Genomic DNA, 15,371 nt, shown 5'->3' on the forward strand with positions numbered 1-15,371 from the left:
AATTTTTCCAGTATTGCAATGAATGATCCTGATGCGAAACAATGCCAAACTATGCTTTCTATAGACGACTTTCACATCGTGCAATAAGATTTTGAAAAATCTGGATGTTTTATTCGTCGTATCCATTTTCAATTCGTCGCAATCACAACTATCTGCTCACTGTGATATAGTGAGTGGTCAAAATACAGCACTTCAATGTTATAGATAAATGCTTGACTGGACTATTGATTATATCATCGGGAAATCCTTTCCAAGATACGTGGATTTCTTCTAAAATTATCGACCCCATCAAAATACAGCCCAATCCTGTAAGCACTTTTACTTTTGACCGAACAATCATGACAGCTGCTCACAGTGCAGCGAAAACAATCACAACCAAAGGAATCGTTTTCTACGCCAAATATCACGCACATATTGATGCGTACAAGTTTTTTCTCAGTCGTTGAATCAGATTTCGCTCGGTACGTCTTCGTCCATGCGATTTCAGTGAAAAAGTTGGTAATAACACAGTAGTTTTATTGCATTTTTGGACCGACCATGACAGCATTCACAAAATAACACTACGAAAATGAATCTATATCACAGGTATGTTCGAATATCCACCGTAGTGGAGTTTGATACGACGAATAATAGCGCATGCGACGAAGTAAATCGAAACCCTATTCTATCTCCGATAAGAGTGAAATTCTAACTATAAGCAAACATTGAACAGGCGTTAAATGTATACTAGTTCCAGGGCGTCGTTGCAAACTAAAGGGATTAACAAATCCAGTGTAGGTCATTTGTGCAATCCACTGATTTAGATAATTATACACGTTACTTGTAAAGCTGTCAATACTGAATTAGCTGAATTGAATATAAAATATTTCGGTAATACAACAAGACAACAAAAGTGCGCAAATGTTTGGGAAATCAAATGCAAAATTGGGCAAAAACTACTTTGAAACAAAACATTTGTTAACTTGCATTTTTATTGAAAATTTGATAGCAAGGGAATGTTAGAGTATTGATTGACTATTCCAAAGTCTGATACAACCTACTGTTATATGCTTTCTTACACGTTTTATGCTATAGCTGGAAACACTGTTTGCCGTTAAATGCGCTACGGTTCAATATCCAGGCAACATTTTATATATTGTTATGGTTTTATAACTGGTTCATAGCTAAATGTCAATCCCTAAAACACAATAAAACCAATTATATTATTTGGGTGTTTCCTTTAGAAATCAAATTGGAACTAAAAACATGATGAATATAATTTTAAAGCATGAACTCATTTTATGCTGAACTTTTGAGGGTGGGTAAACAAATCAAGTTATTACAATACTTTGTTGTATGAGTTCCTACGATGAGTGCTGTATGTGTGGCAGAATTTCCTGTCTAATCCCCGGTCACAGAAAACCTATATACCGAACCACCTGCCATGTACAGAAATCGGCATGGAACGTTTGACAAGCTTGCACTTGTAGTTCTTCTCTGAGCCGGTCAACGAAAACAACTACAAAATGCAGAAATGCCTCAAAAAAATCAAAATTATTGAATAATTCATATTTTTTACATGACACCATCATCGAACCTCTCACCGAAACATTGAATTATTCATGCAACAGAGCATCCTTACTGAGTTCAAAATTACATAAATCGTTTTTGCGATTATCCCGAAGTTGTTGTTCCCGACCGATCCCGACTGGCTGTCTATTCCATAAGCTCCCGCACCTGTCGACCCTTGCGTTCCAAATATCACAGAAACTACCACGCACCACGAACGTCGCTTACTATTTAAAAGTCGCACCACCCAGGTCCTAGTCGCAAGAGCAATGCATATAAAATATAACAGACAAATCGGAAATAGAGACATGGCTTCCCGAAACCCACCTTTGGCCACCCGCCGCCGATCCGTCACTCTCCGTTGCACTTCATGAGGATACAGTTCGGGACGGAAAAAAGTATATTTTGGGTGTTTTTCATACGAAATGGTCAAGTGTGGAGGTCTGGATCAGGGCTTGTAGTGCTCCGATTGAATTGAATTTTTCACCACAGAAATATCATGAATTTCACTCATCAAATATTCAAAATATTTGAAAAATATATATATTTTTGAATCTCCTTATTTACGAGAAATGCCTAAACTATTTTTTGGACATATTTTTGAAGCAATCAGTTTTGTTGATTAGTATTATTCTACAAATTTGTTGTTTTTAAAAATTAAACAATTTTGCCGAAGATCATATTGCTCTTGTGATTTCCCTTTAGGAAATAATTCAAATTCATTTTATTTTCATTCCTATCAAATTTTGATATAAAAGATTACAAAAAAGTTTGTTTATGAAAAAAGATGAATTTTCAATTTAGCACATTCAAAGATTTTTCATGCTGTAGTGGAATTGGTTCAATTTACTTGGATCTCTAGAAGCCGAGATCTTAGTCCACAAACTTCGACATTTTGTGTGGAAAACAGCCAATTTGTACTTTATTCTGTCAAGTACTGTTTGTATGTGGCGACAACGTGGCGACGAGGGCGTTTTTTCGTCCGATTTCCCGCAGCATATTTTCCATTCCGGAGATGTGCTTTCGCATGGTAAATGGGAATTGTTATTGCCACTGGCCGCACCGTGCCGCCTTTGGTTTCGGTACCTTTTCTGGGGTTTCTTCCTACGCGGTGCATCATTTGACAAAACTTCGACCAGTGCATACCATGATGGTTGTCGCGCGATTTTCGCCGAATGAACTGTCCACGTCGTGAGTATGTGAGGAAAAGTGTTTGGATCCGATAAAAGTAAAACATTAAATTATAAACATAAAAATTTTGAAATTTCAAATTTTTTGGAAATTAAGAGAAATAAGCATTGCAACAAAATGTCAATTTCATTAATTTTTTGAATTCGCAGTTTTTTTTAATTGTGTAAACTTTGTAAATTTTCAAAATCTTGCAGTTTTGATAAGTTAATCTTATTTTTCGAAATGTCAGCAATTTTTTAATTAATTTCTTTAAAGCATATTATTGTCAGTTTGCCATTCCACTCCACTCGGGTTGCACTAAGAACCGTATCACTATATCTACCTACCTAGAATACCACGGCAAACGTCGACGTAATCGTCGTTCGGTAGTTGAGGAAAACTCGGAAAACTGTCAGTTGGACATTGGTGGTTCGAGCTTAGTGCTGCGAGTGATTTTCGCCGTTTCGCGTGTGTATTTCCCTAGTTTTCGGACGTCGTGTCTTCCCATCTCAAACATCATCGTGCTACATTGTGAGTATTTTTGGCACATTCCATACCGGATTACAGCATCAAATTCTCTGTCCCGGAACGATGGAAAAAGAATCCCCGTTAATCTAAACATTTATTAATCATGACGAATGGTTTGTGTAAACACATCTCGTCCGAAAAAGAGTCGAATTCGCGCAAAAGCCGAGCAAAAGTGCGAACGTGTCTCAGATAATTACCGAGCAGAAAACCGAAGACCGAGATGAAGTGCGGGGTGTCTCTAAAATTTATTTTTACGCCAAATCGCTCAAGTGAAATAAGCCATCATTCCGCGCTGTTTCGGGGGTGTGAAAATGGTCGTTAAGCAATCAGGATGAATGAGTGTGTAAATAATAAGATGAAAAATATTATAAACTAAACAACCATCGCGGCGCTGTACCACGTGCCACAAATTTCCACTGGTATATGATGTGCTCGGTTGTAGGATTGCAAAGCGGGAGATGGATAATTTCGACACTGCTTCCGCACAGTGATTAAGTACCAGTAATGAAAGTCAAAAAGATGGTTCAATCAACGGAACGTTTCCATCGTAATGGAGAACGTCATCAAGTGAGCCTGTGGCGCCTCGTCGTGGGTGGAAATTCATCGCATAACTGAATTTTCGAAGGATTTCTTCGTATCCCAATGAAGATAATTGACGAATTTTTAGCCAAAATCAATCAACTATCGGAATCGACCACCTTTAGTTTTGTGATAATTTTTACAGAAGTTTTATCGTGTGATAAAATAAGTATTGTATAAAGATATAGGGCCATTTCCACTCAAGAATGGTTTTTGAAAGAGTATTTTTGTATTTTAATCTGAAATATTTAAGTCCCGAAACAGATGTTATTGGTATGTGGTAGGTGGAAAAATTATCATAAAAATAACATCTTTATATTACACATAAATCCCTTTCTTGAGTTTTTTGTAATCTTTACCATTGTTAGGATAAGAATGATTAGGATGAAAATTCAAAAAACGTAAAAAAGTTGCTATAACTTTTTGTCGAAATATTGTTTTTTTTCTTTCGATGAAATGTAACTTTATTTTGCATTTATTCAGTGTCAGTGACGCTGCTGTTATACAAAATAATTTCCGAGCTAGCAGCACCCCCTCCGATTTTAATGAAGTTATATATATGTGTAGACCTTGACTAAATTCAAAATGGCCGCCATATTTTTTTTCAATTTTAAATGATATATCCTTTTTCTATACGATGCCATTAAGTTTGCTATGTGTTCCAAGCGAAATATGAGACATATCACGTGAAGAAATACTCAAGATTTATCAAAATATTGGCTTTTTCGCAAACTGTTCAGCTAGCTGGCGTACAAGGGGTCCACCAATTTGAGAAAACCGAAAGGACCACCCTTAAGTTTTATCGAAAACTAGCGATCAGTGACATAAAATTGGAATTCTAACGATGGGTGCCGATGGCGGCCTGGTTTCAGCGAGAATTGCTCCATTATGTTATTTTTTCTCTAACATTTAATCACTTTTCCCCCAGTTCTTATACGATTCAAAACAGTGAAAAAAAAATTTTTTTAATAAGGTCGCATTTTCCTTTTTTTTGTATTCTAAGAAAGTGCTGCCAACTCCGAAAATAATGTCAAAATCCCTTTTGATATGGAGTTCTCGATAATTTAAAGTAAACTGATAAGACCAAGTTGGGGGGCTTCGTTAAATTTTGAGATAATTGGAACCTTCATTTGTTTAGCTTTGTTTGAAAATGACTCATTAAAAAAATATATAAGACAAGTAAAATTTGTTGTTAGAAAAACGTGTTTTCCTTAAAAGTGCCCATCTCGCGATGCGTGAACGGTTGGTAACTATCTTTATACAAAATTTCAATAAAATTCAAAATGACCCTTTCTTAAACCGACTTTAAATTTTGAAAATCATTTTTTTCAATGAGGGTCACAAATGAGACAATTTTTGTATGGAGTTTTTGATATTTCAAAATAAACTGATTTGACCAAATTTCCTCGCTTATTAAGATTCATTCCATTCTGAGATAATTGCGTTTTTCGTTTGTTCAGAATTGTTTGAAAATGACATGATCAAAATTTTTAATTAGGACGAGAAAAAAGTTTTGAAAGAAAAACATTCCTATAAATGCTCATCTCACAACGCATGGATGGTTGATAGTTAACAGTTAGTCTTGAAAAATGGCAATTTTAATCGACTTTAAATTTAAGAAAAAAAATATTTTGAGTGTAGGTCACAAATATGATTATTTTTCAGCATTCTTATTCAAAAAATCAGTCAATTATCCAGACAACCTTTTTTTGTAGGAGTTGCTCTATTTCGATTACATTATTTTGAAAAAAATAAAATTGGGTTGAAAAAGTTTGGCCTTTTCCAAATGATAGTCCTGGTAAATTTTGGAAATTTGGGTCACCGAATTCCGTAAAAATTTGCTATTTTGTTCCTTATTCGAAACAAGGATACACTTGTTTTTGGATATTTTGATTAGGGTGACCATTTCCAAAATAGAGTGACCAGAAAAATCGCACTTTGCAAAATTTTTATTTTTAAAAAACTTTGCAAAATTTGTATTTAAAAAAAATATAACTTTTGAACCGCTTGACCGATTTTCAACTTTCTTGGACGAAATGAAAGCTAAAGATTATGGCTTTTTAAGAAAAATATAAATTTTCACAAAAATTGGTTTTGACATGAAAAAAAAACTGTTTCGTGTTTTGACGGCTTCGGAACAAAAAGGGCTATTGATGTTCTCATTTTTCTTGAAAGTTTAGAAAAATGAACGATTACAACGATGTAGGTTTTTGAGTTTTTGAGATATATTTTTTTGAAAATAGAAAAACAGTCATTTTTTATCGACATACACTGGAGGTCTCAGCGCATTAGATTGTTTATTTTAAGAGAATAAGTTTTGAACAGCTCAACTGATTTCCAAGCTTTTATGGAATAAAAGCTTAAAATTTCAACTTTTCAGAAAAAAAAACTTAAGACTCTGAAAAAAAAATTACATAAAAATATAAAAAAAAAAAACATAAAAAACTTGGACATGTAAAGAAAAACTTTTTTTTTTCAGAGTTTTATATTTTTTTCTGACAAGGTAAAATCTTAAGCTTTCATTCCATAAAAAAAGATTGGAAATCAGTTGAGCTGTTCAAAAGATATGATTTTTTAAATAAAAAATCTAATGCACCTAAACCTCCAGTGTGTGCCGATAAAAAATGACTGATTCTTTATTTTCAAAATAATATATCTCAAAAACAAAATAAAACATACATCGTTGAAAATTTGACAGTAAACGTTAAATTTTCTGAACTTTCAAGAAAAAAATGAGAACAGCAATAGCACCCTTTGTCCCAAGGCCTCCAAAACACGAAAAAACGTTTTTTTTTTATTTCGTCCAAGAAAATTGAAAATCAGTCAAGCGGTTCAAAAGTTATGAACTGACATTTCTTTCCAACTGCGTACTGCGATCAGAAATAAAAGCGCATTCTTGAGCGATTCCTTGCAGAAATTTCCCATGCATCACGATAGGCCGAGAAATTACTTGTCAGCAGCGATTCGAGGTTTAGAGGTAACGCAAGCAACTTGGTGAATTTTCATGTTATAAAACATAGCCTTCCGTAAAGCCTACATAACTTTGTTTTTATTTTTATGCTACTTTTATCCTTCTGGAAGCATTCTCCTCAAAGTTAAATTTATAAAAAGATTGTGGAACTCTAAATTCGTTCAAAATCGAAACTAGTTTTGGTTAAAAGTAATTTTCTCCATATTTTTTTATTTTACTGTAAAAATAATTTTTGTTTGACTTAAACTGCATAAATATTTATCCAATCCCAAATTTTTTACACGCCTTTGGAGGTAAAGTTAGTTGTTTTAAAACTGTGTTTGCGTTACATTTAATTAAAAATGGTTTGACTTAGTTATTGATTAAAAACTGCAAAAAACAGATGATTTTTCGACAAAAAATGCTGTTATTTTTCAGTTTTTTTTTTCAATAAAGCGTTTAAGTTAAAGTTCAGTTTTAACGTTAAACCTTAAAGCTGAAACTATTGTTCTCATTTATTAAACATTTGAAAAGTCAACAATTTTAAGATAATAATGTAACAAAATTTAATTTCAATAACTAAGTCAAAAAAAAATTATGTTAAGTATGCTGAGAACAACGTTTGAAAACAACAAAATTGGTTTCAAAAGTATGTCTAAAGATTTGGAATCTAAGTTAGAAAAAGATTTGGAAGACTAGTTTTGATTTAAGGCAAATTGGATGTACAAAGTTTGACATCCGGAAATTACTGCAAGTATTACCACAGGATTTTTCCAGTTTTGCTTAAGATTCTTAAAAGCTGATCCTTCCAAAATAGCTGATTCCAAACGTATTTACTTCATAAATTTTTCCCAGAAATTCTGACAAAGATTCTCCCTCGAATGGTTGAAGCAATTCATTCAGGGGCTATCTTGGGTCTTGGATTCTGGATGAGGTTCTGCTCTAAAGATTTTTCCAGGATGTCTTGATGAATCTATCTAGGGATTCCTGTAGAAGAAATTCCAAATTAAGGAATAAATTACTACAGGGGTGCCATTTGAAGTTCAACTGAATACCACTTTAGGAGTTGCTCTCAGGAACTCCTCTAATGATATTCGTTCAGAAGTTCCGATGAAGGCATACTTCTGTAGTTATTTTTAAAGCTATCCTAGAGGTGCTGCGGTTGGTTGCTTCAATTATTGGAGAAGTGCCAAACGAGATATAATAAAGGAATTGCTAGTTAAATGTCTTAATAAATTGATGAAGGAACTAGAAATAATAAAGTAATACGGAGCGAAAACTATGAAACAAAATTTTTGATTGTTATAATAAAATAGAGAGATTTCTTGTCAACTTCTGTGAGTAACTCTAAAAAGTGTCATTCTGATTTTTTTTAAATATTTTGGCAACCTTGAAGATTTTTTTATTCTTGAAGATATATTTGAAATAATTATCGACATTTTTCTGTAGAATTGTGAAGGATTTCCAAGATTTGTTTGTTAAAAAGATTACTGCATGTAACCCGCAGAAAAAAAAACTCGAGCATTCGCTGGAGGAGTCTGAACACAATGTATGGAAGGAGTTATATAGATAACTCTTGAAGAAAAAGCTTTGGACAATTTCCAAAAAGAACCTATAGTAACATTTGAGAAATTACCGCTAAAACTCCAAGAAAAAAAAATGGAAGGATCCGCCTCATGGAATAGTTTTTGAAAAATTATCTGCAAAGATTCCTGGAGTTCCTTCGTGGGTTATCGATGAAAAAAATTGAATTAATTCTTGGAAAAATCCCTAAACTAGTTTTAAGAGCGGTGTTGGAGGAAATCAAATGCATTAAAGTTATTCTATAAAGTGAACCTTCCCAAAAATTTTCATTATAATCGAAAACGAGTGAGAGAGGAGAGAATCTCTCATAGATACATAGGACATTTAGTAAAGTTCAGCTAGAATTGATCCCATTCAGACCCCGGATGCAGCAGACTCATAATTTGCACTTGCCCATCGTCAGTTACTACCAAAGATCCCATAATGAGGACTTGTCTAGGGCATCCTACCCCACAGCTTAACTAAAGAAGCTGATCGGAACTATGCAAGGCCCTTCTCGAAAACAACAACGTCTATAAGAGGTAATAGGTTGAAGCCGGTTGTGACCCCAGTTCGCTGTCATCGGTCAATTTCTTCCCTCTGGCCCTCGACCCATGATTATTCATCATTAATTTATAATTAGCACTGATTGAATTTAGTTATCAAGTAGGGACGGATTTGATAAAATGCGGACGAGCGATTTTTGATTGAAATTTATGAGTCTATGCTACGGGGCGGCGACCATCAGCACCGAGTGGATGACCAACCAAGCTCTGTAGGGGAGCTATGCTAATGATAATGTATGAATGGCACCTTCCGAACGACGAGACAAGCAAGAGAGGGCTCCATAATACGGCGTCCGTCGCACAGTGGTGTCAGTTTTGTACGAAGCTGTTAGAAATCTAGAAGATTTCACATTGAAAACAAAGGTTTTCATTTGCAATATCAAATTTGTTAGAATACAGTTTCAAAAGAAAATTGCTGAAAATTGTAATATATAAGAAATAAGAAGTTTTTGCTATAATTCTTGAAACTCGGACCACTTTGCGCCGCGAGGGCAAATGATGTGGGAGCATTTGAAAGGACCATCGTTTTGGACCATGTGGTCTAAGGGGAGAGGAGACCTTGGGGGCGGGAAACAGGGCGGTCGATGCGGGTTTTCGCTTCCGTCCTACTGGATGGTCTCCCGTTTATCGAGCCAAAGATAGATGGTCCTTGACCGAGGCGAGCGATTGTGTGTGCCCGTGTAGTGTTCTGCCCTGCCGGACATTTTATTGATGGCTAAGGATTAATAGGAAAGGTTTCCCGAGTGGCACACGGCGCTACGTACACTTCGGCAACAGCAGTGATATATCAATTAGTTTCTAATCAGAGGATAACCTCTGTCGCCTCGGTTAGTCTCGGTTGACCCTTCACTGCAAGGGCTTAAGCCACCTCACTTGTGGAAGTGGAGGTCGGTGAATGGTGAATGGTGACGGCTGCTGCCGTCAGGGTTCAGTCCACCCGAGCGTGAATGAGTCCCGATGTCTTGGATTCGCTGATCAGCTTGATTAATTGCTGCGATCGGCGTGATAAATTTGCTCTGTGCTGCAGCATCCGACAGTGTGGTGATGTACAGTTACGAAAGGAAACTAGTTGCAACTTAAATTCCGGAGCTATTTTGAATTGATGAATTCTGAACGAAATATGTGAATTCCGTCCAGAATGAGTCGAAATTATCAGGAATCTAATATGATACCGCCCATCAGAATTTTGTTAAATTTCCTTTATAATTACAGTCACCCCACGCAGTTGAATCACCCACAATTTATGAATCAGCTGACTTCAAAAGACAAAATTATTATCAAACTTGTCACAAAACATCACAGAATTATTTTTACTGATAAGAAACTATGTGCAAAAATAATTCTGTGATGTTTTGTGACAAGTTTGATAATAATTTTGTCTTTTGAAATCAGCTGATTCATAAATTGTGGGTGATTCAACTGCTTGGGGTCACTGTATTATTATCATCTTTATTACCTAGACTTTCAGCTGCTGGATGGTTCGTATCCATAGACTGCGTTTAATTTCTCTTAACACTGCTCATGAAATCTTGGGCGAGGTTTTGCCGCCAATCCGCCAATCAGTAGAACAAATTATCGATAACAATTTCTTCATCCATTAAATACCAATGGCCAGGGCAAACAAATTAAAAAATGATTGGTTCGTCCAAAGCAAAATCATTAAACATTGAGAAAATACCCTAGAACATCGCATCCAGTCAGGTCGGCACGTGTCCGCATGCGATTATCCTTTTTTCCCCTTTCCCGAAGCATCATCTCAATAGAATTATTCAATAGATTCCATTCACACGTGCTCAGAAAAAAATGTTCTCCTATGCAATGCATCACTTTGTACCTCTATGTCTCTAGGAAAGGACCCGACCCATTCAAATCCGTCCAACCGGGACCGAGGCAGGAATAAACGATTTATTGCTCAAAATAGAGACATGAATCAAAACAAGGAGACGCCTTATTCGCCCGAAAAAAAAATATATAAAGTAGCTGTACTGACTCGTGTTATAGCACCACACCTTGAGCAGCCAACCACGGCCACATACAGGGGAAAAGGTGAAAGGTGTCCCGACAAGGAATATGAGTGGCCCTGTACCAAGAGGTTGACACCTTTTTCTTTTCGGCTCTCTGAACCAGGACTTGTTATGTTTCCTCTCTCCCCTCTCGCTGGTCCTGTGATCTTTTATTGTGGTGGCGCTTCGTTCCGGACTGAAAAGGGATTGCCCTCTGCCGCTCCCTTGTGTACCAATTGATGTAATCTCTTGAAGGATATTTTTTTTTCGGTCGGTGCAATTCAAGAACGTTAACGGCTTGGTCTGGGAAGGCACGTGTTTGATTCCGTTTATTCTTCGTGCCTCTCTCTCCCTGAAGTGTATTTGAGAATGTTACTTATTTCGATTGGATTTGATTGCGGTGTGCTGATCTTTCCTAACCAGATTCAAAGGTTATTCCTTTTTTCGTTCGTTTTCTTCGAGGAGCGATTCCTTGTGTAATTGTTATTGGGATCAAACCGAAATCAACAAAATGGTGATTATCCTTTCCCATCCTACCCCGTGCATCCTTACACTACGAGACAAACGAAAGCAGAAAGCAATCTTTCCGATTGGCTTCATTCGAACGATCCGTACCCGGATGATGGGACCTTTCGTACTGAGGTGCAACATCACTCAGCACTAACGATTATGATGATGAAATTTCTGTTCTCCTCTATCATCACAGCATCTACCAAGACTTCCCGTCCCTGCCCCGTAGAATGTCTGGAAATGGAAACCGCATCGGAATGGAAGCACACAGACACACTATCGAAAAGCCAAATTATGTAAAGCCTCAAAACAATGTCAAATTGTCTATCACCCCCTTGGGATGGGTCCCGTTCTTGTGCCGGGCGATGAAGGGATGGAGTGTATCATCGGTTCCTGTTCGGTCCTATTCCGGGGGACTGATTATAATATAGCTGTGCACATTTGTTACATAGGAGAACCTTTCCGGTCGTTTACTTCCCGGAGCATCATCATCGAAATAGATGGACCAATGGAACAGACCGACCCCACTACAGCAATGTACAGAGCGAGAGGTAGGTGATTGAATCGAGAAAGGACATCAGATGCCTTTCAACCGTGTGCACATCCAAGTTGATTTTGATCGTCCTCAAAGCTCAGCTGAGTTTCCCTAGACGAGCTCCGATGAGTTGATGATTCTTCAAACAGTTTCAGGCTGTATAAAAAATTGGATTTCAGACATTGTTGAAACATCCGATATGGTCCTATGTTCAGGTCACAGCTCCACATACCCACAACTCCATCGACGATTAGCTGGTTGGATGTGAATCGTATTGCTTAAAATGTTCATTGTTTCTGTCGGCATCGGTGTCTCAACAGCTCCTCCCAGTAACTTCTGCGCAGAGTCTTTTCCGAAGCCAGATTTGCTCACTGGTACTTCAAGCGCCGTTGATTTAGTCACCGGCCGTCGGTAGACTCGTTTTGTTGTTCGGACAGCTGTCTACCTTATTCTCCTATCGACCTCTCGCTTAAATATTTCCACATTTTCCCGAACTCAGCGCCTTCAATTATCATCATTTGTTATGAACACACCGACTTATTGCGGTGCTTCTTCACTGTGATACTTTGTTCGCCGATTGATGGTTGGAAGATACTCTGCTGCTCAGCCATATTTACCAGGAGTGATATGCCAATACCAGAGCTCTATCTCCTAGCACAGCAGCTTCACGACTTGGTAGTCTACAATAATCCGTCTGATTCAAGGAAAGTCTCTTTAAAAGCCTATTTGACGTTAGGGAGGATCAGTTTTCTGATTCCTGGGTAGCGTAAGTTAGTTGTCCAGAATTCATCAAATCCTCGTCGGCTGCTAGAGCCGATCATCAGTCAGATTACGCCAGTCATCTAAAATCTCCATTGCATTCTTTAATGACTGACACATTCTTCGAAGTCTTCTACTAGCAATTACCTCCATCCTTTGGATTTCTTGGAACCTGGATAAAAGAATCCATTAGTTATTCCAGTCACTTGGGATTAAAACCAGAAAGCGTACACAAAAGTGCTGTCTTCGTCTTTTCATCGATGAAAGTGCCTTCTCTAAGAGATTCTTATAAGAAAGGGGTTCACGAAATGATCGTTCAACTGCGATACCGTTTTGATTCATTTTACGGACACTTAAGGCCTCAGTGAAGTATAACCCAGCAGAAGGCATACAAAATAAATCATTCTGTATGACTCTTAAGCGTTATCAAGCGTTGGAAGCCCTTAACTTTCGAATGGTGGGTAAAGAATTCGCTTCCGCAACTTGAATGATTTTTAATAAATCAAAATGTGTGGCCTTTTCATGATTCTCATTCCGGACGCTTCCTCACTTTTGCCTCATATTCCGGACACTTCGATTTGAATTCCGGACAACTCATGATAATCATTAATGGAACAGTCAAATCATCAATTGAAATCGTCAAACCACTAAATAGACATCTAAGGTAGTTGGGCATTATAAATTTTCAAAGATATTTATGGAAAATGCTTACTAAAACAAGCCTTGAAATCGAGAACTTTTAAACGGCAAAAATTGAAATATTTCGTGTGAAATGTTTCCCATACAAAGTAGAGTGTCCGGAATTTGAAGCTGTCCGTAATATGAATCAAAACGGTACCTCGAAATGGTCCCATAGCTTCTTAACTACCATATCGGCACTGATCAATGGTCTGATCTCGAGGGCTAAGTCTTTCGTACCTCTAACAGCAGTGTGTTTCCTACAACTGTGCTAGTTTATCTAGATTTGAAAATCCACAAGCCTTCATCGATTCTGTTGGCAACTTTATCGGCAAACGGATATGTGTGTAAAAAAATGAGGACGATCGCAGTAGGCAGCGCGCCTGAAACGGTTTATTCTGAACGCGTTCTACTAGGCAGTGCTTCGTTAAAGCCCAAGCAGGTTTTTGTGTTTATGACACTTTACACCAGACGGGTGCATTCGTGTCGGCAGAAGGTGGAGATGCATCGAGGCCGGGCCTTAAATTTTCAGGAGGACAAGTCTGGAGAACCGTACAGTGGATCGGCTGAGGGCTTGATCGAATGGTACTCGCTGATGGTGACTAATCGATCAAGTTTTCAGCTTGAACCGCTGTCTGATTCTCTAGATTTTTTTCTCTTGAGGTTTTGAGTTTTGGGTTCGTTTCATCTTTACCAGAAAAATCGTTTTTATTTTCATTGCGTCGTCGCTACGCCGGACTTTTTTTTTCTCGTCGTTAGAGTGCAATGGAGCTCAAATTTTCGCGTCGACGGAGAGATATTTTGCTATTGTAAAATAAACACGCTTATTAAAGTATCTACAGCAGCTCAATCAAGGATGGATGATAATTTTTGTGAGCTCGTTTCATGCTCTTATTTTAAAATTACAATACACAGGTCGGACTCAATTATCCGGAGTCTCGATTATCCGGCGAATCGATTATCCGGGATTCTATTATCCGGAATTTTGGACTCGATTATCCGGAGTATGTTTTTTATATTTTTGTTTTTCAGTTTTTATGCATAAATTTGAGATAATTAGTATTGCAGTATAAAATATGAATGGTTTAGCAGTTTTGAACGTTTATAGGAAAAGGGGAGTTGAGAAAAGGTTTTTTTTGGGTATGCTGGTCAAAAAGAGAATTATTTCTTCTCAAGACCCCTAATGCTCCTAGAAATAATTTCTGGCTATGGCACTGTATCATATAAATAAAACAACAATAAGAGATAATATCTAAGTTCTTTTATCGCAGATTTGAAATTATTTTTTAGTGATTCGATTATCCGGAGTGAAAAAAATCGATACCCCGGATAGTCGAGTCCGACCTGTATTATGAAACGTATTTTTATCATGACAACGGTGGGAATGCTGCTTAAATGAATTGATTCAACAAAATATGTTAGCTCGTCACTGTAAGTGTCGACATAGACAGTTGCACATTAACATAAAACCCCATACCTTTCCTTTTACCTGATCTTTTTCATTACAAAAATAAGCTTTGAATGGTTCGACGCTAAGAGTGTCGACTTACCGTATGTTCACGTTGTCTTCAGGGTACTGATAGGTGATTTTTGAACTGAGATGCATGAATCGCGTCACTTACCAAGGTGAATCCGTGACAACCATGGAGATGCAGAGGTGATCTTAGTCTCTAGTAACAATGGATGTCACACTTATATTCCTTCCCTTCTTCGATGACCGTAAGGACGTGGCCGGCGCCGTTATTGACTTTTTATGTTTGGAGTTCTCGAAGATGTACATTGAAGATGGAAAACTACTCCCAAGCTACATCTCTTGGTTCCTTGTGCAACTTCGATTATTCTGATCAATGACGGAGTAGCAACTACGAATTGTACGGTCATCAATGCTTATGCTTATTTGGGGATCCACAAGCCTTTATCGGCCATCAGTCCTGCCAATTGATACCAGCAACTTGCTAGATAAAAACTTTCTCGGTGACAAG

The 15,371-nt window shown here is 37.2% G+C and overlaps 1 protein-coding gene across 13 annotated transcripts in view; it reads left to right on the plus strand.

Annotated features, from left to right (window-relative positions):
- The first annotated feature begins 3,099 nt into the window (after window positions 1–3,099).
- The window catches only part of LOC5571120 (protein muscleblind), a 353,898-nt gene continuing 341,626 nt past the window's right edge, over window positions 3,100–15,371 (plus strand). For 6 of the 13 annotated variants that reach the window (XM_021851935.1, XM_021851937.1, XM_021851938.1 and 3 more), the window contains exon 1: window positions 3,124–3,249. The gene's annotated coding sequence lies outside the window, so the exon portion shown is untranslated. Of the gene's footprint in view, window positions 3,250–15,371 lie in introns of all 13 variants that reach the window. The other 7 variants (XM_021851945.1, XM_021851946.1, XM_021851944.1 and 4 more) reach the window with 4 other exon arrangements.

The sequence above is a fragment of the Aedes aegypti genome, chromosome 3 (genome assembly GCF_002204515.2).
Source record: "Aedes aegypti strain LVP_AGWG chromosome 3, AaegL5.0 Primary Assembly, whole genome shotgun sequence".
In the NCBI taxonomy this organism is placed as follows: Eukaryota; Metazoa; Arthropoda; class Insecta; order Diptera; family Culicidae; genus Aedes; species Aedes aegypti.